Genomic DNA, 26,414 nt, shown 5'->3' on the forward strand with positions numbered 1-26,414 from the left:
TATCGTGTACCGGTGCTAAGCACGGCTACTTCTACCGTTCCGGTGAATGTGCTAACGATCCTTGTGACTAACGTGTTCTCTCAATCGGCACCGTTAATTCGTCATTTCTCGCACGTCGAGTGATTCACGGTGCCTCCGATGGAGTAACGAGAAGAACCGGTCGTCAGCAGTGATACAAACCGGCCATTATGTGACTCCACTTGGCCGCTCTCGTTTTCAACGATCACAGTGATTCGTTGTTCGCTCGCGGGAATATGCTCAAGGTTCGAGGTGTTGGCACGTCGATTGCACAGTTATGCGAAATATCAACCAGCGAGACGAATGAATTACGTGGTTAATAATTGGGTCGGAGGTCGTTGAGTCGAGCCGATCGTTACGGACACAGAATTGAAACAAACGATTATTGGATGACTAATCATCGTGTCGTCAGTACTGATGATAATTGTGCATTTTTCAAAGTGAATTCTAAGCTCTTTTAACACGTTGACTATCATAGAATCATAGTGAAAATGATAAAGTATATAATAATATTAATTATTAAAATAACAAATTAAAATATTGTATTAAAAAACAAATTTGTAATATCTTGGATAATCCACTGTAGCGCGTATATTACTGGACATGGATGATTCTACTCTGTCGGTCAACGCGCTAATATCCCCAGTAGTATGATCTGCCTAATCAGACACGTCTGAATCTACTGTGCCAGTGAACGTTCCAATCATCTATCCACCGGTACAATTTTTAAGTAATCTATCACATTTCTTATTCAATTATATTATTTATTTTACTAACATCAATCGTTACACAATTTAATAATTTACAATTTATCTTCCTAAATGTAAAAAATATGGTTCCACGAGATCAAACGAATCAATTTTCCTAAAGTGTCAATCGAACTGAATCAATACTTTGACACGCGTGCTCGAGACATTTCCTCTGTGAAACTCGCACTCTTCGGACATTTGTAAAGCGCCCTCGTGGTACTTAAACCATTATTTAAATGGCTCGCAAGAGGCGCGTTAAGTCGTTATTGAAGTGCAACGCTATCGCGTCGCGTCCTTGATGAGCCTGTTATTGGAATTCATGGCGAGTGACACAAAAGAAGTGGAAAATAAAAAAAGAAAAAATCGTAACGATGAATACGAGGCTTGTGTGCATTGTGGAGAAGAGTCGGTATGCGAGAGAACCACAATATGTGCCACCTCTGTGGCATAACCCGAGAACTTCGCAATAGAATTGCCTCGTGTTACGTGTATATACACCTCGCTGTTTCTCAAATTGCTTTCCCAAGCTTGTTTTTCCTTTAACACGTTCGTGACTTTGATCGTGCCGCTTTTTGTGTTCCCGCATGCGATTGTAAGCCATTGTAGCGTTCGCTTATCGATATTAATCACTATTTAACATATCTTGTTAGGTGTGTTATTAACCCTTGAACAGCGGAACCCGAGTGAACCGTTGAATCACGTCTTCAACGCGTGAAATTTTTTCTTTTCCCTGAATATTACGATTAATTGCGTCATGTAATAAAATTCATAAACGAACAGAGTGAAAATCGATTTCCCTTCAGCCGGTCGAGCGTCAGAGTTACACGAAACACACTGGTTTATACGCATCACCATTTTCACGGTTCTCCTCGTCAAATTGCGTAATACGTTAGTGATTCACGCGTATTTGCTGGCGCGCAAAACTGAGCGGAACGCGAACGTAAACGTGGCTGAACATCAGAGGCTCGTGAATAATTTAAACGCTCCCACCCCGGATATATTTTTACGACGGATTTGCATTTAAATGGTTCACGATTCCGACCGTCCGCATCGACACAATACTTTCCAACTGCTTCTAATGTCGTACGTTTAATTCTTATTTTCCATTACTTCAAATTTCATCGATTTTTGTAAAATAGGAAGCAGTATATGACTAGCCTGGCCTCCTCCAAAAGATGGATTTGTCTCCTGTTCATTAACAGCCCTATTCCACCCCATAAAAAATTCTAGTCATACCACTGAACAGACCCCTTAGTATCCTTCACTATTGAATCATATAAAACACGAACGATTTGCAAACAATATCTCGATTTGCGAACGATATCTCAATTACACCCAACAATGCAATCCCATAAAACTGAATGCACCCTTTCAAGGCGTGTATTTATAGCGATTAAAAAAAAAAAACGAGGTCTGAGGCTAATGATGCATAATACTATCGACAAGTCGTCGAAGCGTGAAATTCAAGCAAGTCAGTTAATTGTCATACGATTTCCTCGGCGGCTTTGAAAATCTTATGTACCTCGATACAGTTGCGTCTTAAAAGCTTGTGGCGTCATGCATCAGGTATGCAGCACAGCCTTAACGCCGAGCGGATACGTTTATGTGGGCGCTTCCGGCAAGGGCACGGGGCCTGATGTAATTGCATTTGACTGTCGTTAGCTGAAATAAACGTTTCGAAATGTACAATGCCAGCCGGACGGTTTCGAGGTAAAAGAATAATTTACGAAGGAGGAATTACCACTAAAGCAAAGGATTTATAGGATGAAAGGATTATGTTAGAGAGAAAGAAGAAAATTCTGAATACCATCAAAATTATAGTGGTAATTCAAAGTAGTAAATTGGAGCATTGTGAAGAATTAATTTCTGGTATAAAAAAGAATTTATAATGTTGCATGTACCATGGCTGTTTCTATTGACCAGCCAACCAGTAAATATACTGCACTAAATGTATCATAATTTTTCAGCAGTTGGTAATTCACAGCTGCCTATTAATATCTTAAAATTAGATTTGATAAGTATTCTAATATTGCTACAGTATTTAATTACAAATAAACTAAAAAAAATAGTGCCATTTCTGTCAGACACAATTTAAAACGCATACTCTGTTCCTTTGTTCTACTGAATGGTGAATGAGAAACACGTATTTTTCCGAGGAATTTAATTGTTAAACCGAAACACGCACATCCAAAACGATCTACAGCTTTTTTAAACGTCATTTGGCTCGAATAATGCGCGCTTTCGCGTGGTCAATGGCAAACATTTCCGGTGGAAACTTTGTGTCAGTGACGGGAACAATTCCCTCTTGTGAAAGAACACAACGCAAACTTTGAAACAAAATTTATTGACACTTTGATTATTTGTTTTTTCAATTCAAAGAGGTAGTTAAAATTACATATTCAGATTTTTAAACCAAACAATTTTATATAAAGTTTAAAAATTGGAAAAATACAAGGGTGTAAAATTATATTTAAATCGCTATATCGATTCTTTTAGACATTCTGAATAATAATCAAATAGTAAAATAATAATGGATAATAATAATAATAATTAACTTAGCAGTAAAACTTTGCTGGAAACTTGGCAGGTAATTTCCAGATGCAAGCTGAGGCACACCACCGATTAGGTTCTACTGCGATACGGTTAATCTAAAACGGGGCTTAACAGGTGTTAAACAGACCTATTTTCAGCTGTTTAATGAAACAGCAGAGGTAACTAGTTGAACGTGCTAACTGTTCTCATCGGGTGACCACTTTGGTTGCTTAATCGTTTCGAAAATGATGATTCCACTGAGATACAAGTTACATCCCTTTAGACAAAGTTCCATTTATTGACAGAGGGCTAATCTCATCATTGAAATCGTTAATAAATCTTAGTTAAATTATACTGTTTTGAAATAAAAATATTATTTTGAAGACATAGAATGACTCAGTAATTTATTTTCTGAGAATTTTTCAAATTTTATACTTTTTAAGTTCAATCATGAACCACTTGAAACCCACAATATTGGAAGGCTGGAAACTATGTAATCAAACCACAATCAAGTAATTAACCGTCGTTAAATAAAAATAAAGAACATTCTCACGGTCAATCGAATCAAATTCTCATTGCGATAGCTCGACGTAACGAGGCGCAAGGTCGAGTATAATCGATACCGAGAAGCTTTCCCTAATGCCCGTAGAACATTATACTCGTGGGTGTACTTTAAGTATCCGTAAATCGAGATCCAGAAGTTCTTGCTTCTCTCCCGATCCGCCTCCGCTCAAGATATCATGATACGAGATATTTTTTTCTTCTCCTTCTTGAATGACATAACACGCGTCCATATGTCCTTGCTGGATACACCCACGTCGATCTACGATCTAACCTTTTTTTATTTTAATACTGTCATCTTACTGTGCGACGCACAGTTTGCGTTTTACTTGCAGTAATATCTCCGCTGAGACCAATCTGCGCAAGATTATAACGTTTACTTGTCATAGGGGATTATTTTGTTTCTAATTTAGTAATTTGATTTTTGCATTAGAATTCAGAAATTTCAAAGTTCCTGTATTGTAAAATTCAAGAATTGCAAGATTTCGATTTTAGAATTCCAAAATTTCAAATCTCGTAACCCAAGTATTAATTATTCGCAGTTTAATATACAAACGTAAGAAAGTGTTATCTAGTTCAAACGAAGGGGTTAAATCGCGGAAAATGTCTTTAAAGAACTGTCATCCACGCGGTCGTCCTTTTCATCTTCTGCTCGATTACCGATTCTTGTTCCGCCATCCAAAACAGTGTCCCTTGTTCGCGAAGCGAGGACTCGTGGACGTGGCAACGGCAGAATCAAACTCGTCACCTGTTCTAGACAGGTGCAAACCGGGTGGAATGACGCTGGCAGAGACCGGAAGGAGCCCGACTCTTGTTGGGGAAAGAAACGATGGATGATAGAGAATGGTTGAAATCGGGACAGCTGGTACTATCGAGAAGAATGGAAAACGAAGAAAGATAAGACACTGTTTTATCGAGGACGAAAGGTGTACCGTTCGAACGAGCGAATAAAATTTTGCCCTCGTCCAAGCGGAGGGTTGATTAATGTTTTCGAAGGCGGCGAAGATGGCGGGAAAGGCTGAAACTTCGCTGCCTCAGCGTCTGGCGATGATGACTATGTAAGGGCTGCGATCATGGCTTTACGCGGTACATAAAGTTAAAGAGGTAGCTGAGGGACAGTGAAATTTTTAACAACACTGTTTTGTCCTGGATAACGGGAAAATCAATGAACATGAGTGAAAAATACAAATTATTTATCAGAAAAAGTATTATTAATTCAACCCTCGGACGAGGAGAACCAGAATTTCAAAGTTTTACTATAAATTCCAATATACCAAAGAATACAACAGAAATTTTTCCTCTATCGGTCCACTTTTGTTTTCCATAAAAAGCCTCACAGTAACCGTCCAACAAAAGCCATAGAAACTTTCTGAAGTAGCAGCCAGATCTTGATAAATCCAAGTGTCTGGCGGAAGACGGTAAGAAAAATGGAAATTCAGTATTCAAATGTCTGGCTATTTCCTCGACTACTAGACAAGTTGCCGTATAAAAGAAGCCAAAGGGCAAGAAGAGCAGCAACTCGTCGCTGTGTTTCGTCGTTCGACAATGATGATAGGCGTGACGTGTGGGCGGCTCGTCAGTGTTTCCTCGACAAAGGGGAACGGCAGTGTTCGTGGTTGACGTGTGATCGATCCGGCGGATCGGTGCTCGATCCTGATTTACGTCCTCATAAATAATGGGGGAAACCCCTTTGCGCCTCCGTGCAATCCTGTCACGGGTATCTATGCACGCCGTTCGAGATCTGGTCGATCGACGTTGCGTTGGGTCATCGATCCGTCAAACTGTCGATTCCTTGCCCGAAGCACGTTACATGATGCTACGGGGAGGAACAGAGAGGTGAATCGTGTCATAAACGCGTATGCACGCGCGTACAGGATGCACTAACTAGCTGTGAAGCATCGTGCTATGTGTGACTTTTTACACCCTCTGTCGAGTTGAAAAAGAGGAACGTTTGACAGAAAATCGGTGAATTCCTCTCGTTCAGTTGTTCAATATTTGATGCTTGAATCAAATCTGATGGTGGAAATTTTGTTGGCTGTGTATATGTTCATAATTTTTTAGGTGCGGGGGTGTTTAATAGATTGTGTAGCAATTGCTGTTATTTATATTTGGGTGGTATGTACTTGAATTTTTATGAGGATTCATCATCTATATTATCTTTATTATTTTGTTATTTTTTCTTAGTTAATGATTAATTAATTATAAATGATTTGAAATATTTTAGCATGAAAGCAATTATAAAAGTCTAGAATTCTTACCCTGTAATGTAATTGTTCACGTTTAGCATAGCTGATTAAATTACACGATAAATCCACGTAATCAGACGTTAACGTGGACGTAACGAGGGAACGATTTCTTAAGTAATAATTTTTAATGGGGTACATTGTAATTGATCGTCAGCGCGCATGGTAACCGGTTACGCATCTATAAACGACGGTAATCTCACCAGAAAACGCGTAAACCGGTGATCGTTAACCGGATCATAATCCTCGTTCAGTGGAGATGAAATGAAAACTGATACGTGATACGAATTTTTATGACTTGCGCAAAATTAAAAACCAAAAAATACAGTGTCTGTGATAAATTCATGGTTCACACGTTAACTCTCATGAAACATTAAAAGTGATTTAGGAACAAAATAATACAATTTTTAATTATTCAATATCATAAGATTTAATATATAAGTAAGAAATATGAATAATAAATAAATACCGATTCACAATACCGAAGCGCTTGCACGCAAGTGGTGGGGATCAAAGATTTACGCGTCGTGGGCCTTCTCCCCTTCCCTGTCATTCGTTCCCGGGCCGCCTAGGGGTAAGGACGGGAGTGCGGAGCATCTCCAATTTCCAGGGGAAGTCAGAGTTAATTGCAAGTGTACATATTTAAATTGTTTCTATTTTATATTACAATTAGAAAACGAACAAACCATTTTTTTTTGTTTTTATTAAAAATGTTCACTTCCGGCATTTACATAGTTCACCATTTTATTATTACTAACTTTCTACATATTTATTCGACTGTTAAATTCACTGGAAAATAATTTCCAGGATACATATGAAATGTTTAATTTAAGTATTCTTGGCATGCTGAATCACAAGTACCGAATTCGTGGAATTCGAACGTGGTGCTCTGTTTATTAGAGGAATATTCCGGCTACTTGTGTACGTTACTATACACAAGGCTGTTTGGCACTTAAGAATTATTTACGAGGCTGGCCACTCGCACGCTTAACATCTGGCCCCTGGTTTGGTTGTTACAGAAAAAGCTGGAGCAAGTAACGCGAAGGAAAATATTATTCCGTTCCTTGAATCGAAGTACGATATACCGTGCGAACGATTCGTCTCGGAACTGTAAAAAATTTTTTTACGTCATAATGTGTAACTTTCTTTGTGTATACGTCTCGATGATGAATTAATGATTCAGGATACGTGATTTCCATCAAATCACCACAAAAATAGATCATTTCCAAGATTTTGTTTTAAGAAAACAAACCGAATGTCTTAATGTTAAATAATTCAAACTGTTTTATATTATTTTTCTTGGCAATACTTTGGCAGCTCCTTCAGATAACGTGTCCATTAATTATTACAAAATAATTTATGTTGATTACATCTGTTAGGGCGTGAATCACTATCACGCCTTTCAGCTACCAACGCATGTGGCCATTTACAAATTAGCCTTCAACACGTGCTTTATATTATTGTCACAGTATTACGTGGACTCTGTCCTTGGTTTTTAATGTGCCTGCATAATATTTAACGCGTTCAGATAACTTGGCCACATAAACCATCCTTATTTTATTCGTCTCTCGGTTATGAATTAATAATACTTCCTAAATGACATACACGTGATTCATCTTTTATTTGCAAATCACTCAAACATTTTGGTTTCTGGTTTGTGAAGCATAAAATTATACACGAATGAAATATTGCCCAAAAAAAAATTGAAAAAAAAAGTGTGAACTCTGATCACTCTTTTTTGATAGAAGTTAGTTTAAATTTCATAGTTGATTTGTTCGTAATTATATTTGCTTCGATCGATGGTTTATTTCTCCGTGTTTTTAATTATTCCCATATCGAACAGAAACGCTTGAATGCGAGCAACAGTCAGCAATTACGAAGCAAAAGAGCAACAATAATTATTACCGTCGTGCTTGCTACAAATTGTTTCGTCGCGCAATTAGTACGTCATTCAAACAAGGTAATAAAATAAATTACTTTGTGCTAATTGATTTTTTGCCCGGCTTAGTTTAAAACGATCCAACGGTGTCGTAACTGTTTTATGTGAAAAAGGAATTATTGGATACACTTGTAGAACAGTGTTGGATTAAGGGGAGGTTTAAGGGAGTTATAGCTCGGGGCCTTACTTTCGAGGGGGAGGCACGTGTTAAGCTTTCTAATTGGTATAATAATATTAAAATTAATTTTTTATCTCAAAATTTATTATAAAAGGTAATTTTAATACGAAATAATAACAACCCACATAAATTCAAGTGTTTTTTTTTATTTTTTCATCGTTTAAACAATCACTACACTAAATCCTCTGCTATGTAAAAAAAAGTAAAAACGTGGCTTCTCTCTATAGATTCTCTGCTTTTTTTCCTTTCTTGCATTTCTTCCCCTTTCTGTCCTCGAGACCAATTGAATTTTAATGACGAATCCTTGAGTGCATGAATGCTGTCTAGTACGTCATCGTTCGATAGGAAAGTACGAAATTCAGTGAGAAGCCTCGTGAAACGATGAATATTCGTGAAACAAGAGACACAGGAAATGATCTCTTTGCCGATGAATTACAACGTATCACCGTGAAAATTCATGACGAACCGATTAATCGTACGAGTTGGTGAATAGAAATTTAATCACTGAAAAATGTGACGATTATTTCATATTGTACAACAAATTTAATTTATGCAATAATTTCCTTTTTAAATAATTAAAATTCTAATTTAGATTCTTTTAAAAAGATGATGCACCATAAGCGCCATTTTATGATACTTTTCTGTCATGAAATACAATTCAAACTTTCTATGTTTCGACATCCACTATTTGATATTTAACAACCTAATAATAAACACACAGAAACTTGCTATTAATTTAATGAGCAATTAATTACGATCAAACTTCTGATACTATGTGCTTAAAGAAAAAGATTACTCTGATATCTCTGATGATTTCGCAAGCGACTACAACCCAATTGAATCTCTGAAACGAGTTCTCTAACGTGACTCGAAATCTTGGATCTTAATTGTCGCATTAATTAAGAGTTTATCTCGGTGTTGACTAGTCGCCAATTGTCCACGTTCTATCTTGAACTTTTGTCGGGTTCCTATCAGTTCTCTTTTCCTCTTGATAATCGGGAAACACTTTTCTAAAATAGAACTGGTACGTTGCCACGGGTAAACCGCACGTGTTGAGCCCTCCCCGTAGAAAATTAGATTCGCCGTAATTGCATCGAATAAATGGGAATGAGAAGCGGTGAAAAACAAAAGAACAATCCCTACTTTCGCGTGGGTAACGATTTCGATGCAATTATCCCTGGAATGCTAAATATTATTTATACAGGAATATAACGGCAGAAAATGGTCTATTTTAAAATCTTTTTCTTAGTGTTAATTCGTACATTCTGAATAATGATTATTAGGCATGGACGTAACTAGGGAGGGTCGGGACCACCCAAGAAAGGCACTACCCCTTAATTTTAAAAATATGCGCGACAACCATGATCTCACACGATCACTATTTCCCTTCATTTCAAAAACTTCAATAATAGAACTCGAAGCCAACATGCTGACACATTTCACTCCACCTTCAAAGCAATCACCTCTGAAACTATTTCCTATCTCTTTGTGTCATCAACGAAAAACATGAAACATGATGTCAAAGCGGTGACCCGCGAGTTGTAGGTAAAAGAAAAAAAAAAAATACTTTTGTCAGAGAGCGGTGAGTTCATCGCGTACGGGCAGATTTCGGGAACGTTCCAAGGTAACCGGAAGTCGTACCGCGGACGTCGATGGAACAAAGAAATAACGCGAGAAGCGAGGAAGGAACTGGAACAACGGAACGGATTCGTGTCCTCTTCGCCGCGCAAGATGACGTCATAAAGCGTATTTATACCCGCGCGTGTTTCAAGCGTATATACAGCGTGCGGTGCCGTTATTCGGGGCACACCTCGTTTTCAGTTGGAGCCCGTGGATGCGGGCGGAAATACGTGAATACACACGCGTATATATACGTTCGTGCTTGCGGTTGATCACGCACTGTGGCACATCCTACGCTCGACGATTGCGTCATGTCGAGTTACGAAATCGTGGAAAATCTACGGGTCTGTGCTCCATCCTCTTTATAAAATCCATTTTAACACTGGAGAATAGAGCAAAAAATAAGTTTGAGCTGATCGAAAGTGTAGAAATTAATCCCTGTCTCCTGTCTCCAGTTACACTTCTTCTAATTTAAATAGGATATTAAGTTTTCACTGAATCTGGAATGGTATGGTCGCGAAAAAAATCCGATTCCTAGGCGCAGAAACGGACAGAGTCGTGGTGAATCCACAAAGCGGCTCACTGCCGAGAGATTTCGCAGAAAAAAGGTAGAAATTAAGGACTGCACGGAAATTCGGTTACGCTTTTGTGAATCACAAGCTGAACACATTCGCAGTAGATATACCAGTGCGACGTAGGTGCACACGTGTGGTAGTTAACAGGAAACAGAGGGAAATATAAAATGAATTACGACTGAAACCGACACGTTTGTGTCGCCCATCTTTTACACTTACTACGAGAAAAATGAACATTCCTACATATCCTCTGGACGGTGTTTTAATCTTGTCTGCGTCAAGTTCGTTCGCTTGTATTATGCGTCGACGACGTAAGACGAGGTGCACTGAGAGGATTAGGAAAATCTGATTTAAATACAATGAAAGTATTCTTGCTATTAGTTCTTGCAAATGAGGCTGTCGTCTTATGCTTAGAAAGGAAAGATTAATTAAAAATTGAATTTGTTGCTGTGGTATTGCTTTTTTGGTAACTGAAAATAATTGCCTGAATATAATAATTTCTTGTCTTCTACATTATTTCAAAACGGTGAGAAATAAAGTAATTACAGTTCTCATTATGAAAATATCGTATATCGTGAATAATACACATATTAAAATGAGAATTAAGTTACTATGTAATTTAAAAAAGGAAACCACATAGTAGAGGTATCATTTTATATGTAATTATGAAACAACGAACGTCTGGTCTCGTAATGCAGCTGGTACGACTGCCACCAGACCCTGAATTTAAAAGAGCTCATTAAAAGAATGCAAGGAAGTTCAATGACCTCAAAAAAAGGACTCTGTAACGAAATATTGCAATCTGATTTGAAATTGTGCATCATTCATTGTTGCACTTAACAGGTGCATCAAATCAATTTGCCAGGTGCGAGGAGACACGAACAATTAATTCTTCTTCCAATTAAAAAGTAACAAATCATTCAGCAATAAAATCAAGACTTTATGAAAATCTTTGATATTCATAATTAATTGGGTCTATTCAATCAGTCGTCCTCTACATTTTACCTATAAAACTGTGAATCTAGTTATTCAAATACTTTTTCTACCTGTGTACAGAAACTAACAGCGCCTATAAACGGCGCTGCAATCAAATTGGATCGTGTCAATTCTTTAGAGTACAGGGTAACACAGAATCGTAGTAATTGGATTAGGTTGTAGCCTAATGTAATGACTGGAAATTGTGGCTGTCTCTTTAATGTTACGGTTACGATTCCGCTCGAAACGCTTTGGAAATAGTTCTTTTTATTTATTTTTTTTTCTATTTTGTAAGTTTCGTACGGTTGAACATGGCTCTTCCTGATTTGCATATACTGTATCCGCGCGGGTAACCGGATGCTTTGCTCGATAGACCGTTTCTAATACGACGATCTCATTATATATTATGTAAATCGTGCTCCCAGAATTGATTGGACCACTGTTATAATGACGCACGTGAGCCAGGAATATCGTGAAATGTCTTTGAATTAATTTGGAACCATTTGATTGTATTAATCTTGATTGGATTCTAAATTAATTAATCAAAATGTTGATATTTCAATTTGCTTCTAAATCTCGTATTAGAGTTTTAAAATCTAATCATTTGTTATTAATGTTTCTGAATTCTGTAATTACAAAATCAATTCTTTAAAATTAAAAATTACAAAGTTATGTTGCAGGATGAAACTTTACAATCTTTGGGAAGCATCTAAGGAACGTAAAATAATACTTTGAAACTATGTAGATTTGAGAATACACTTCTTGAATGTAGGTCATATTTTCTTAAAGGTAGGAAAATATCTTCTCTTGAAGGAAGTAACCTATTATTCTTCAGGAATGCCAAGTCGTTTTAGTTTGGTTCGCCTCGAAAACATTTATTCTTGAATTCTCCCAGTGCGAACAATAGATTTGTACTGACATTAATCTGCATGTCTGGCAATGCAAACTGAAATCTTGTAGCATTCTTCAATTCAAAAAAAACTCAGACAATTGTCATGAAAATTACATTACAAGAAAGCAAAGTAGATTATATGGATAAAAATTTTTAAGATGAATATTTTCTACAGATTTTTAGTTACAAATAAAACTATAATATTATAGAAATGAAGCATTTGATATCCAATAACCTCCCAAAATAAATAAAAAATTAAACTAATCATAAAATATTTCTTTTCAATCTCCCGAAAAGGCAACTTTGACAACAGGTGAGAATTTACAATGTAATATCACAAATTGCACCGGAGCATAGACGGGATAAAGCTGTTCCCGGTGAATTATTCAGAAGTATCGAGGAAGAGGAGCTACCGTACTAGTAGAAATGTAGTCGATACAGAATTATATCTTTCAAGAGAGAATATTCCCTTTGTTCCCTTTAGTTTGCCTTCCATTCGACCGGAGGAAATTCGATTTTATGATAAGCTGCTTCTATCTTCCTCTTTTCTGTACCCCTTCAGACCCTCAGACTGTAGGCTTCTTCCTTTTTCCGTGTCAGAAAGCGTTTTGTTATGTCATAAATAACAGGAAGGGAACGTATGAAAGTCCGAGAGGACACGTGTGTCCAACGATTTTGTCTCGGAACACCGTGCGCCATTATATACGGTTTTGTTTAACATAAGAAACCAATAAGGTACGAGTTCCTCTCCTATTTTTATATACAGGGTGATCTGAAATAGGGAGAACTTTATAAAATCGTGAAATAAATTTTATGTAGGAGTTTGCATATTTTATAAAATATTTGTTTCGATAATTTATAGGGTAGGCAAATCAGTAATTACAGCTTCAAATGGAATATCATTTATACAAAATTTTCCACTCTTTTTTAATAAAGCAGAGGTAGGAAAATTCTTGCTGCAATTTCAATTAGTTTTCTACAGAAAAAATACACTGTAGAAATATACAAATTGTATATTTAGAGTATATTTCGAAGATATCGTGTAGAATGTGCATTCAGTACAGCTTCTCCATTTTCCTGTGTATACACGGGAAATTGAAAACCTGGATTTTTCTACGCGTTTCCTTTTTCTCGGCTTTACTCTTGCGGATTCCTCTGTTATCTGGCTCCTGTCTCAAACTGCATCGAATTTGTAGGAAGAAGTTCCACGTCGAGGACGGCTCGAAACATGAAATATGTACCAAAGTGATATCCGGATTTGCCTGCGTGTCGCAGACACATTTATTTGTTTTGGGAAACCGTGCTGCAAGGAGAAACGTTATTTCTTTGCTGTTGATTCTCCTGCTGATCCAACGAATAAATATTTCTTTCAAACGTTTTCTGCGACTTTCATCCAACCCTCTTGCCTTTCGTACTGAAAATTGCATCTTTAGGAAATATTAAAATGATGAAAATTATTTTTTTAATAATTCAAAGAAATACAAAGATCTTATCTGAAACAAATTGAAATTTATAAAATAGAAATTTAGGGGCTAGAATTTTAATATTAATTAATACGAATGACGCGATAGCCATCAAATGTTTGTGATCGTATTAGAATAAAACTTGTTACCGATAAGTCAGCTCGCGACTAAGTTATTTTTCTCTTCGGTAATAAGGTTTCGTTTACCTGGTAGTATTTTTCATAATATTCGATACGGCGGGGTATTTTTCATCGTGAGAACTCGCGATGAGACAAATCGACTAGATAAGGCTTATGCAAGCAAACGCGACAGCGTGAGGAATGGGCGATCCGTAACCAAAGAAATTCCATTCAATGGGACTGATAGATGTGATTAATCGCGCGAACGTATCTCTCATCTGCAAACAATTCGTGACGTTGTTCATGGCGAATCTTCTTGTCTTCTTCGCTATTGTAGCTTAACTATACGTATAATAGGACCATGCTCTCAAATTTATAACCCTTGACTCTATAGTGAAATAAAAAGGTGTTGACTCTATAATGACGCCTTGAAGTATTAAAAAATTAATTGATAGAATGTTCTAAATTGGTGCTTCGGTAATCAAAGCTAAAGGCTCTTATTTCCACCGAAAAATTGAAATACAATTCGACCAATTGTTATTCAAAAACCTGTATCCATCGCCCTATTATTTCGTCGAACGAGATCGAATAAGTTCGAAAGCGGATTACATTTTTCCGAACCGTGTTTCTTGAATAGAGGGAAACTACCTTTGACATCCGCTAATGGATCGCTGTCTGAATACTGGCTCTTCGTTCAATAGCTCCTCATGGAGATGTTTAATAAAAATGCGCGGGAAGATCTGGCGAAACGAAAGTACCAGGTAGGCATCGGTTTAATGGCACTTGGTCACGATTTACACGAGCCACGGGATATTTATGAGGCAGTCATAAATTTCCATAGACTAGGAGAAATGGTTTAAATATGAAGGATCGTTGAAGATGTCATTCATCTCTCGTTTACGGATCCTATAATTGAATAAACAGCCGAACAATACAGACTGCGGGTCTGTTCGTTTTAAATATCCGTTCGAATCGCGATGATGCTTGTATAATGGGTGATCAGTCGCGTCTTTCGATTGGTATTGTTTAAATAATGCTGCTTTTATGGGGAAAAAATTATTGGCGTCTATGGGGGATGAAATTTAATAGGATGGTTCGTTTATTGTATTTGAGGGTTTTCGAATGGAACTTTGCAAATGGAAATAGTAATACTGTGAATTTTTTATTTTATAATATGTCAATGTGAACTTGGAATTTAAAAAATTGCAACTTGACAACTTTGCAATTTGGATAATTTTAATTCTAATAATTTTGAAATTGAAAATTTTAAACATTACTTTAAAAAATTGTAATTTAGCATCCCTCAGAGTACAATAAATGCAACCCCATCAATTTTGGAACCTCCTATTATCAACATTGAGTTGCAAGAATTGCAAGCCAAACATTTGTATTATTTGAAACATTAAATACTGCTTGCATTGCAGTAATGTGCAGTTGCAGGGTTGTAACAACACGAAATTTGGAATTTACATTGGTATTCAATTACAGTGGAATTTAAAATGGAAATTTGTAATACGATATAAATTCTGATGATTATTTATTTTTAAAAAATTGTTGAAATCTATATTTCAAATTGTATTGTTACCATCTGTTCTAATGAATTCTTTTTTTGTTTGTTGCAGAATTTGGAGCAGACAATATTGCAATAATCACCATTTTGGTAAGTCTTTAAAACTTTGATTGAAAATTTCTATAATTAAATAACCTTTGAACGAATAACACGATAAAATATTTTCTTTTCTATACTCTATCAATATTGCAAACAATTTTTTGCTAAAATAAAACGGAAAATATTGATTTCATTCATTTATCGTTTCTACTAATAAGATTTATAGATACAAATATTGAATAATATTTCATAATTTTCAATTCCTTCAACCAATCATAAAATCATAAATCACCCTCGTTTTCCCACCGAATGATTCCCCAATCAAAGTTTCTCGCATTTCAATGACGAATTCGCTTCTCTCCCTCGTAATTAATGCAAATTTATTAATACTCGAATTATACGGAATCCTCCAAAAAGAGCAGCTTAAGTAGATTACTAGTGAAAAGGCGGTGAATATTGAGGATATATTCGGGAGACAGATTAAAATTGAATTATACTTTAAATTCGCTTTATAATGAGCAGCGAAGTAACTAGCTGAGGACCAGGGTGGGTCTGGGCCCCCGAAAATATGGAGTCCTTGTCGTTTAAAAATTTTACGATTCTAAAAATTCCAGAATTTTAAAATTTCCAAAATTCAAGATATCAGAATTTCAAAGGAAAATTTCAAACAAATCCTAGTTACGCCAATAATAATGAGCAGAGAGAGATTTTATTTCGTTTTCCCTTTTATCTCATGGTCTCGTAAGCGTTTAAAAATAAATTCTCGCATCATTTAATACCCGTTGGAGAGGTACGGTTTATCTAGTTTCGAGACTTAACTGGATTGCGTCACCGGAAAACAGCCAGGATAATTCTCCGAGAATGTACAACGTGGTTACGACACGCACTTCCAAAGCACTGTGTTGCCTCGGGTGTTTGTCTGCTATATCGAGAGATTTCTTGTTAACTCAGAGATTCAAACGTGTAAAATCTCTTTTCCGTTCTGCTATCGTCGACGTGATATTCCGGGGATTTCATTTTACAATTGTAGAGGAAATTAGACAACAGATAATCACGGGGATTTTGAATTGGACCTACAGCATTCTAACCGTAACAGAAAATGTACATTAAGAACGATAAGCGAAACAATTAACGATTCTTTATCATTTCTGTCTACAAAGTGAGTAAACTAGAAACCGGTTAACCGGTAATCTGGATTTATCAACAGACACCACGATTTTCGTTTGCCGAAGGATACAGAACGTCTGAAATTAAAGCATCGGAGTAAAACGCGGTTCCTCGCATTAAATTATGGAAGTGCTGTCCTCTTCTATCTAATTTACTTTCGCCGCGAGTTAAGCTGACGCTTGAAATTAAGCCAGCCTCTATAAATTCATTGGACGGTAACTTCGCTTACAGTTAACATAATTCTTGGATTTTCTCTTCAGACTCCGAACAGTCGACTTTAGTCAGTCCTTTTCGTTTTGTTTCTTCGGGAATGAAAGTACGTTTACTTTGAGACTCCGACGGTCGAAAGAGGTTCATCTTCTGTAATTAACTTATCAAATTTAATGTTTAAATCAACCGTCTTCTTTCGATGCTGGATATCGAAATCAGTTGAAATGAAGAATAATTCTTTGCGACGGATGAAAATTGTTTTCGATATTTATTTTTGATAAAAATGGTTATTGGAAATTGTCAGATACAGAGGTGCTATTCATAAAGGATATTTCGAAAATGGTTTAATTGATTTCATTTTACCATAAAAATGTTGTGTTATTTTCTTTTGATGTTTATTTTTTCAGTTTTTGTCATTGAGTCAAATTGATAATTGGAAAATTAATGGTTAAAATTTATTTGTCTGGAAGGATTGTGTTTTGCTGAAAATCTTTTGAATTTTTATTTTTTCAATAACATTTTCAAAATCTTTAATTCATTTCTCTAAAACAAAAATTCCAATTATTCCAATAATAAAATTGAACAAATTTTTCTCAAAAACGTACCAATAAATCACCATTCAAAAGTCTTATTTTCTTTCTAATTTAACTATGGAATTATTTTGATAGAAGTTGCTAAAGAAACTGAACAGATTAAACGAGGCAAGAAATGAGGTGAAAGGTTGAGACACGAATGGATGCGTCTGAGAACAGTCGACAAGTTAAAAGAGCCTCGTGTTTCGAACGGAAAGAAAGAAAGAAAGAAAGAGGAATGAGAAACAGTTTATTCTCAGCTTGTGCATATATTTTCTTTCGAATCGAAAAGCAACGACGCCCTCCAGAGGATGCATTATTTCTCATTGCAACGAGGATCGATAAATGTTCGTCTGGTTTTATATGGGCTTCCGTAAGAGACATTGGTCTCGAGAACATTGTGATACAACACGTTGTGACTGATTGTCCTTCGTTCAACTGAAAACCCTTTGTCATCGCGTGCTCTCTTTGCTGAATGAGGGTTCTCGATAGAGGCGTGCTATCTTGAACGCGATAGACCGGAAACAATATAATTTTACCTTGACAATAGAATATTTTTTATTCTTATAAATTGTTCAAAACTATCCCAGTTCTACCGCATGGGGGTTGAAAAATTATCACAATTTTGGAGAAGGATAGTTTCTTCAAATGGAACTTAGATTGATCCAAAATTATTTTTTGGAATTTTTATAAATAATTATATGGAAAAATGGAATTCTACCACGAAAAAAAAAATGGAAAAATTATTACAAATATAAGAATTCATCAGAGAAACTAAAGTACTACTTCACATAAACTGAAGTAGTTTCGCAGTTTGTTCAATAAATCAAATTTTATTTCAACCCCCTATTGGCGAGTTCATCAAAATGCCAAAGCAGAACGAAACATTTGGATTCCAGCAAAACAGCAACAAATCAAAAGCAACCAATTTGTTGGAACATTCCTGGAACTATTTCGACAAATCAAACGGGCATCGAACTTCCTTAAACAAGTTCGACCGCCGTCAGTATAGCTCGAATGATCGAGTAGCTCGATTCGAATTTCAAATGTTCGTTCCAGCAGCCGGTCTATCTGAAATCCGCTTTTGCTGATCTCTCCCCGTTTTCTACGGAACGCGTGCATAAAATATGAAAAAAGTTTCGTCGAAAGGGTTAAATAGGGCAAACGCCTGCAGATTTCCTCTTTCTCTCTCCCTTTTGTTCGGCTTTCTTTACTAGCCGTGTAGGGTACTTCCAAACACGTGGCAAATAATGTATAGGTGCATTCAAAATGTATGCATACAAAATTTTAATATGAGTGATGATTTCTTATAGAAATTCAAGTATTTATTATCCACATATGTTGCACCCCATATAAATATTCCTAATTAGGTCAGTGTTATCTAAATATAAATGTCATGGCAATCAACTTGTTAAGTCATTATAGTATTACATTTTTATTTTGAGATACTTTTTTTCATTTTATCCTGAATCTACCTGTATAAGTATCACGTGTTAAGAAGCACCCTGTATAGCGCGTTTATCGACCGGTTCTTGTCTCGTCGCGGATTAGAAAGAACGGCTCTACCGTGTTCAAGCGTGATTCCAATTCCTCGATCGTGTCTGCTAGTAATCACGCTGCCGGATTTCTTTCCATGCCGGAACTCGGACGCCTACTATGCACTCGTTCTTCCTTTTGTGGCTCCTCGCCATCGCGTTACCATTGATTGCTTCCCATCGAACCTTCGATCCTTAACATCGATTTAAGATAATCCAACAGGAGGTACCTCCCTTTTTGCAAATATAAAAAAAAATTTCTCATTATACTTATGAAAGAATTATTGAATAATTTGCATTATCAGGTTCAATTTCTTAATTTTAAAATTATCAACTATGTGTCATCGCGACTAATAGTTGTTACAATATAGGTATGATTCCAATAGGGTTAACTGGAATCGTTGTATTCCATTCCGATCGGTTCTACTTGAATCGTGGATTAAAGGAAAAATGAAAAATATCATTTCTTGAGCGTTATTCCAATTCCTCGAGTGCGTCTGTCGGTAATCATCGCTAGGGATTTCTTTTGTGGATTTCTTTTCCATCGAAAAGAGGAGGCTGCAAGAGAAGAGGAAGACACCGGTCTCTTCCTTTTATATTCCCTCGCTATCGTGTTACAATCAATCGCTTTGTCTCGTCGTCGTTGTAGCCCCTTTAAGTTGATGCTCGAGTAACAATACACTTGGTACAGAATGTTCCGTGAAATCGATGCACGACGCTTCTTCTCGGTATACACGGATAAAATAAAAGACGCTTCGAATTCGAACGGTGGATAATATAATATAAGGTGGGCGTTCGATTGAAAGCTTCTGGAAGAGAAACACGTAGTCGACGAGAACATCCTGCAGAATTGAGCTTTGTGATAACGTATATATCAATACAAACGGTTAGGTTAGCAGAATGGAGGAAGGGAATTTGGATTTTAGAATTTATTCTGTAGAATAATTTTCTTTGAAATTGGGCCACCACTCTTGTGACGCTTGATAATTGCATCTATACTTGTAAATTGCAAATTTACAATCTCATTTTCTTCTTTAAATCAAGCTACCTATGAATAGAAATTTATTCTGAAATTTCTATTTTTTTGTTTTTATAAAATTACATCCTTTGAAGTTGCACTACCAACTATAGCAATTGCACCTGACCCTATTTTCCATAAAAATGAAGCTACCTATGAGAAGAAATGTATTCTAAAATTTCCACTTATTTTTCCTCCCAAATTACACCACCCATCTTGAACCACCATACATTGTATAGCCTCCTTTGTAACAATAGTTTCATCGGAACCCGTATACAGAATCGTAGTCTGAAAAGGGTTAAACGATGCAACTGCTTGGTCCCTAAAGGGCATTCGTTCACAGATGATTTCACTCGTCCATCGGCGAATATCGCGAATATCCTCTACTACACCGAGACGCGTTAAAGGAAAAGGGAAAACGTTCGAGCGAGAAATTTCCAGCTGCCAAGACAATGGCCGCTCGAACAATGCTCGAACCGTAGAAGCTGACGGTGATTGCATAATCATAGCCTAGTAAACGCGTACAATGAGAGCGAATCGTTACGTGGATGCCTGGTGATGTTGGCTCGTCCCTATGCTAGGTGAGTGTCTGTGGACGAAAAATCCGACATGTTACTCGGTGGACGTTCTAATGCCAGTGGCCGTGGTCGCCGAGCTGAGAGGTTTTCATCGTAGGCTATCCACGCTCGTGGGAATCAGGGCTTTTTATCGGGCATATACTCCCTTCTATCTTCCTCTTTTACACTTCTTCATCCTATCACTTTCTTTCTCTATCTTTTCTCACCTTCTTTCTCTTATACTCTTACCCAGCCTCTTTTCATCTTTACTCTCTTACTCTTTCTCCTCGTCTGGCTTTGTACACGATACAGACTTTCTGCGGTATTGCCTCCGTATACTGGGTGTCCTGTCTAACGATCCTTATCCCATTTTCCGGTATTCCAAACTGTATCCTTTTATTTTCATTTTCGTTGAGTGTATTTTTGTGGTTTTAGGGTACTTTGGAGTTTGACGTGTCAATTTATTATAGCTAGTTAGAAGGAAAAATGAATGAATGAAATTATTTTTCTAAAAAAACCGATGTTTATTCATAGAACCATCGAATTTTTGGATGGCGCACCGTAGGGGTAGGTGGAAATATTTTTTGCAGCTGTATATTGTTTTACTTTTGCTAGGGGTGGCGAGTATGATAGCTCTCCATTTTTCATTGCACTCCATTCGGTAATATAGTTGAAGTTTCAAATGATAACTGGTACGAGAGGTCGATTGCTTTTTTAGAATTTATTCTCGTTCAATATTTTATTTCTCTAATAGAAATACAAAATAATACCACTTTTTTCAAATTAATTTTAATTGTTGCATTTTATCAATTTCTTTCATATTTATTTGGCCTTTACTTTCTATTTAAATAAATTGAAAATAAAATTTACCATTTTCATAAATAAATGCAAAAACTGTAGCTCTGAAATTAATTTATCTTTCCCATAAATTGTCGAATTGATTGATGTTAAACGAGCCAAGAAAATCGTGGTACACCCCATATACAAAGTCGCTTCGAAAGCTTCCTCCTTTTTCCCTCAAGAACGCCACTTTAGACCCACTGTTCCGGACCCGTTCCTTTTTCCCGTGACAGCCGTCAACGGTATTAGTTTCAGTTCGAAACTGACTATCTCCATGGCGGGAAGAAATCTGACAATGAGTAAACGTGACTCGTTCTTCGTCAGAAGCAATAATTTTCTACTGAAGTATAGCTAAGGATCAGGTACTCATAATTATAAGGTAAAAATTCGAAATTGCAGAATTTCAAAATTGCGAAATGCAAGGTTTAGTTACGCCAATGGTACCAGCCCTACTTGGTATACTAAAAGTCTACTTATCCCTGAAAAAAAAGAAGTGCATATGTTCGCATGAAATTGAACGTCGAGTGCCACTTTGAATGCACGAAACTTGAATATTTTTTTCTCTTTAAAGACACGGAAAAACTGTTTTTCCGCCCTACGGTTGGCTTTTGTCGACGACTTCCTCTTCATTCTCTACGTCCCATTGGCGTACATTTGAAGTTTTCGTTGCAACAACCAGCCGCACGTACAGCTTGATAATAATGGGCATACTTTTTTTTCCCGCGAGGTTCAAAGAAATTTGTCATTTACCGAGGGCAACGGTGGTCGAAGAATAACTTGAAAGGCAGGCCAAGCAACGTCTGTCGTTTAAAGAGGCTTCTCCAATTGAAAGGTTTCTTTACACCGGCTCAGGATTTGCTCTGCTATTGACTTTTAAAGAAGGGAGATGGGAACGATTCTTTTAATTGCGACTCGGTAACGAGGCTTCGTTCGGATTCGTCCTCATTCGATTCACAGCTATGTATCTCGTTCACTATGTTCTTCGATCGTGTATATCTTTCTTAGTGATACACTTTTACAGTGATACAGATATTCTTCAGTAAATAATGCAGAAATTATTCATTATAAAAAAAAAGAAAATGATAAAACCGTCCTACAAAACAATTTAAAAAAATAAAAATTATCAAAATAGATACCAATATTTAGAATTAAATTCCTCGATTATGCAATGAAAGTATCCCATCATTTTTTATTACAATAATCTTCAGCAGGCACTATGATTCCCGGAAACGAATACCAAAAGCGTCGACACTCTAATTGGACGATTCAATATTTAACTTCGACTTAAATACATACATTCCCTCTCATCTCCCTCTAATATTACATTGGACGATGTTTAAAGAGAAATCGAGAAAATTGTAAGTCAAACTTTCCCGATTTTTTCGCCTCGTCAGCTCTCTCGTTTCATTAGCATCCATAACGTCGACATAGATCGTCGAAAAGATGAAAGGAAGTCTGTAACTCCGAATAAAGAAAAGAATTATTGTGATCGTTGTTTGTCATGCCGGTCATGGTGCGCTCAGTTTTCTCGTCGAGGCCTATACTCGTGCCACAACAGCACGAAATCAGTTGGTACGATCATCTCTTCCTCCAAATTCAACGTTCCGTGTAAACGTTCTCTATCTGGCCATCTTTCCTTCTTTTTTATTTTTCTCTCGTTTCCCTTTGTTTAAGCAGGACTTGCTCGACGATATTTGTACGACGGTTGCATTTTAATTAAGAACTGATGGGATCTACGGTGAGTTTCGGTGAACCGTGGTCGGAGCGTAGGGCGAGCTATGGGGAAATAAAGTTTATAAGTTAACGCTGGGGGAAAGGAAGTAAACAAGTTCCGGCTACGTCCAAGTCATACGCAGATATTTCAACTGTTTTTAAACTGGAAAATTGTTCCGTACCACTGTCCAAACTTTTATTCTGCTAACTGGTGTTCCCAGTGTCTTGATTAACGAAGTGGCCATTTTTCTTTTGGAGAGTTTTCTCGTTGGAAAGAGAATAAGGTATTTTTAATGAGATAATATTATGGTAAATGATTTTTGTGCGTATATTTCTTGGCAGAAGTAGGGTAGGGGTCAGGGTGCATTTGGCACCCCAAAAAATGTGGGATTAAAACTCCTCGAATTAAAAGAAAAGGGATAATTCCTGCAATTCAGGTATTAAAAAGACAAAGAGTGAAATAAACTGTTACATTCGTCTCAGTAGAGCTACTGCAGAAGAGCACAATTTTCTATGGTGGTCTACAATGGCAAAAACGAATAACCTAATTGTTCCAGAAGGACACGGTTCTCCAGTGAAATGGAAACGCTTAAAGTAAGGTAAAAGAATCGAAAAGAAGAAAATCAAAGGAAAAATGACTTCTACGTCATTTCCCGACAAAGTGCCGTTATGGAGGAGAGAATAAAAGACAAAGGAAGGGGATGATGATGGTGGTAAGAACAAAAAAGCAGCAGAGCATCGAAACCACAGGCTCGTGCGATTTGATAGCCGTAACCTCCCGGAAATACGTTTAAACAGGATGTTGGCCCTGTTTCCTTTCCAAACTGTATTCTCCTTTTTTATTTGACATGGACGAATTTCAAACAGTTTTCAATTTAAAATATCTCATTTCCTTCTCATAAAGAAATCTGAACCTGTAAGTTCGATATTGTAATATCAGTCTCCAGTATCATCCCTATTCCATACATTTAATTTAAAATATTCCATTTTTCTTAATGAATCTTTAAGAACACCATAAATAATTGAAATTACACCGTCTCGAAAGAGATTAAAAGGGTATCTTCCAAACATCTTCTCACGATGCGACAGAAAAGCGGTTTGAATTGCCATTGAATTGCATCGGTAGCAAGAAGAAGAACGGGACAAGAAAGATAAGCGTAAGAAAAGTCCTAGTCTGAAGGCAGTTCATCGGTGGGTACTTCAAAAACGAGGCTTCAGAATCACCCCGTCATCCCTCTGGAACCGCTATCGAATGTCTTTCGAGTGACTCAGCTCTTTCGATCCCCCTTGCTTTTGGCAAAATCGATCGATCTCTTCGGCAGATAGGATTAAAGGGTGGTACGATCGTAAAGGAATACCGCAAACGCGTCGGTGCTCGACCTCCGGATTCTTTTGCGCCTTCGTTCCTGTCGATAACAATGATCCGCCGATACGTAAGAAGCCCTACGCGTAAAAGGAACATACAGGAAGGTGGGGAAAGTAAAAAGGGACGGGAAGGGCATCGAGTGAACTGAACGTCAGAGAATCTACTGAATGAGCCTCTTTATACACTACTGTCCAAAAGTTTTGGTAATGATATTTATCAAATTCGAAATTTTGGGGAAATTTTCTATAGAATATAGATCCATAGTTAATATAGCAGGTGTTTTATTTTCCCAGGTTTTATTGAATTATTCTCATATGAGATATAGTAGGCCATGGTACTTTTTCAATTAATATTTTTTTTTTACTGTGATAGAATAAAATAAATATCAATCACAATTTCCAATATTCCAAACGATTCTATTTCCAGAAAGAAAGATTATTACTATAGATACTGTATCCCATTTCGAAACATTGTTTTCATTTCTTGAAACCACAAATGAATTCATCGATTCAAATGCTATCATAGAATTTCAGATTGTTGGAGTTTCCCCACGTATTCGGTGGAATCATTCAAGTCGAATTGAAACGGAATTTCTTGTTCTTTTCGATCCGGGGGTTAAAATCACATAATAAAAAAATGTATATTTATATCAACTTCAAACATTGCAATATTATTAAAAATACTTTCGCATATTTATAAAATTAAAGCAGAGTGCTTATTATATTCAGAACATCAATATATTAAAGCCCTTGAAATCAACGAGATACACCTCCATAATTACCATCATTTATCTCTATGATGTTCAGCTTCTTCAAATAAAATCCTAAAAGTGACCCATTTTTGCAGTGATTTAATGAGAGTACCCTTAATAACGTTCAAAGCCATACCGCTCTTCTAACACACACACACACAGAGTGTGGGACGTTTAGTCGACATAAAACTTGAAACTTTCTCTTAATAACTCGTAACATAAATACAGGCCGTTGGCCAGGTTCGGATAGAGTGAAAACTGCCGTGGAACGGCCTGTAAGAAGAGCATAATTTACATACCCCGTGGAAAAGCTTAACGCCTTGGCTCTCTTTTTCTCTTTTTTTTACTTCCTCGCCGCCCCTTTTTCACCAAGGGGTTCCGTTGCGTGTGGCAAATTTATTCGAAAATATCCGGTGAATTATTTTCGCTTAAGCTGGTTCCTCGTTGAAAATTAGAATTAAGTTATGCGAGAAACTTCACCGTGGCAACCACCCCCTCATATAGACACCCCTTGTGCGTTACCAGTGATATTTCACGAGGGTGGAAGAATTTTTCATTGCTAAACGATGTCAAAGTCTCTTCATGATTTTTACAAGTTTAGATATTTAGATATTTTTTCATTTTCAAGTTTGGATACTTAAAAATTTGAAAATTTAAAGGTAAAAAAATGACTTCTTCTTTTTCATCCACTGTTTCCCTAGAAAAGTCAAAGCTAAAATGGAAATTCAGTGGATAAAGAAGGAAGTGAAGAATGGGTGGATCCTGAAACGGTGAAAGATAAGTTTGAATTCACGTTGGGGTGGCGGAGGGGTGGGAAGTACTTAAAATTTACACGTCAGTCGGGGTTTTCGTTTTGTCCTGGCCGTCTTCTTATCTATTCCGGGCCGCGCATCTAAACGGAAAATAATGGACGTGTTCTTGCGTCTCCGCGTAGAAGCGTAACGCGTGTTACGTCCACGATTTCGTGCGGCATTGAGAATAACAAATGGGCTCTTTCACCGCGCAAGAACACGAAACTTCTTTGAAAAAAAAAAAGAAAAAATGAAACAAGTCGGGAACCATTCCTACGGTGTGTGCATTCTGTCTACCGCTACGGCGAACGTTTAGCTACGTGTTACGTGGTGATTTATGGCGTGGGTGCTCTGTAACCGAGACGAAATGTTGCGGACTCGTGAACGAGATGATGATACAATGAAATTCGATGAAAGTTGG

The 26,414-nt window shown here is 36.9% G+C and overlaps 1 long non-coding RNA gene across 2 annotated transcripts in view; it reads left to right on the forward strand.

Annotated features, from left to right (window-relative positions):
- LOC123988451 overlaps positions 1-26,414 on the forward strand; it is a 48,135-nt gene that overhangs the window by 11,895 nt on the left and 9,826 nt on the right. For both annotated transcript variants that reach the window (XR_006830068.1, XR_006830069.1), the window contains exon 2: positions 15,487-15,524. This is a non-coding gene — a long non-coding RNA (uncharacterized LOC123988451). The remainder of the gene's footprint in view (positions 1-15,486; positions 15,525-26,414) is intronic.

Source organism: Osmia bicornis, chromosome 14 (assembly GCF_907164935.1).
Source record: "Osmia bicornis bicornis chromosome 14, iOsmBic2.1, whole genome shotgun sequence".
Classification (NCBI taxonomy): domain Eukaryota; kingdom Metazoa; phylum Arthropoda; class Insecta; order Hymenoptera; family Megachilidae; genus Osmia; species Osmia bicornis.